Below are 1,715 nucleotides of genomic sequence, written 5' to 3'. Positions count from 1 at the left end.
ACAGCCTTTCTGGCCCTGGGTTTGTAGTTCTGCCAGAATGATTTGCTAGACCACAAACTTGCAAGGTGCCTTGACAGTTTCCAATGCAAATAGGCAAAATCTTTACTGGGATTGGTTGATTACCATGCAAATTAGGCGACTGTGGCCTACCAAGAGGACTGGTCAGTTTGTGGTCTTGGTGGAAGTAGGGAAATGTCATGCTAGTGGAGTGGGACCTTGCTACCATCAAGACAAAGAGCTGTTCACACTGGTGCCATCTGTCTCCAGCTGGTGAGAGGCAGCAAGAGATGGCATAGAGGTGGCAAGAACATGAGTGGCAGTAGTGAGGAGACTGCCAGGAGAGTGTGTAAGATGACTGTGGTGGGCTTCTGAGTCCATGGGGGAGAGAGTTAAGCATGCCTTCATGCAAGAATGGAATGCCTCTCAGCACAGAATTCTAACAACTGCCTGAGCCCACCAGCGGCTGAGTAGGCTAACCTGGCCGAGAAATGAGTTGCCTGCATGCACAGCCAAGAAGGAGCTGAGAGCTGTCTTGATTGGAAGCTGTCCTGATTGACAAACTGATCATGTCCTACGATGGCCCCCTTACTTCCAAGTAATCCTGACGCTGAATAGTAGCCTGCTATTTTGCTAACAAACTATAACATTGTGAGAATAGTCTGAGTTGTGTGTGGCCATTGCAACAGTGATTAAACACAGTGGTGGAGAGAGCATGCAGGGTGGTAGTAGTGGTGTGGCTGGTGTCTGAATTGGTAAAGAGGTTGCCAGTTCATCTCATAGGAATTAACCTTGAGCTAACACTTAAAGTTAGAGAACCTCTGAATCTGTTAGGTTATAGCCCTGCTCCAGGTGTAATATGCTTAGGGATTAGGCTATGTTGCTTTAGAGAGCTGCTTATGTCTGTGAATGTTGGTAAATAAAATTTGCCAAAATGTGAAGATTAGAGTTCTGATATCTGAGGCATTGTGAAGCATTTTCAGATGATGTCAAATGTACATAGCACGTGGAAGTAGGTTGCTGAGAGAGATTTGAGGGTTCACATATGAGCTAAAAGTCAAGGTGTTGGATGAATTAAGGACCTAAACATTAAAAATTGACAGGTGTTAGGAGTAAATTTGGCTTCTTCTTCTTCTTTTTTTTTAAGTTCATTAGGAATCTGTATCTTGCAGTAGGCTGTGAATTCTTTGTGGGCTGGGATATTGTTTTGCATAGTGTAGTATCACCAGGGCCTTGGCACCTAGAAGGAGAAGCAGTGTGGCTAAGTGAAACTACACAACTGCATCCACAATCAGCGCTCATGGAAGAAGCAGTTAAGAAATCAAATGATGTATGCATTGGGCAAATCTGCTGCACACATCTCTTTGGAGTATTGAAGGTGTGCCTGTCTCACGTTGAAGTATTTTAATCCCCTGATATGCATGTGAAAGTGTCACACATGCATGTGACAGTGACAATGAATAAGGAAGGCTGGCGGATTGATGCCTTTGAATTACGGTGCTGGAGAAGAATTCTAGAAGTACAGCGGACTGCCGGAAGAACTAACAAAACTGTCTTAGAAGACTTACTCTTTAGAAGGCAAGATGGTGAGACTTTCTCACATCCTGTGGACATGTCAGGAGAGAACAGTCCTTGGAAAAGGACATCAGGCTTGGTAAAGTCAACGAAAAAGATAAAGATCCTCAAAGGGATGAATTGGTGCAGTGGCTGCAACAATG

This window comes from Echinops telfairi, unplaced genomic scaffold (assembly GCF_000313985.2).
Source record: "Echinops telfairi isolate 266 unplaced genomic scaffold, ASM31398v2 ScPeMD7_7420;HRSCAF=8458, whole genome shotgun sequence".
Classification (NCBI taxonomy): domain Eukaryota; kingdom Metazoa; phylum Chordata; class Mammalia; order Afrosoricida; family Tenrecidae; genus Echinops; species Echinops telfairi.
The sequence above is the reverse complement of the archived record's forward strand: the minus strand, read 5'-3'. Positions refer to the sequence as shown.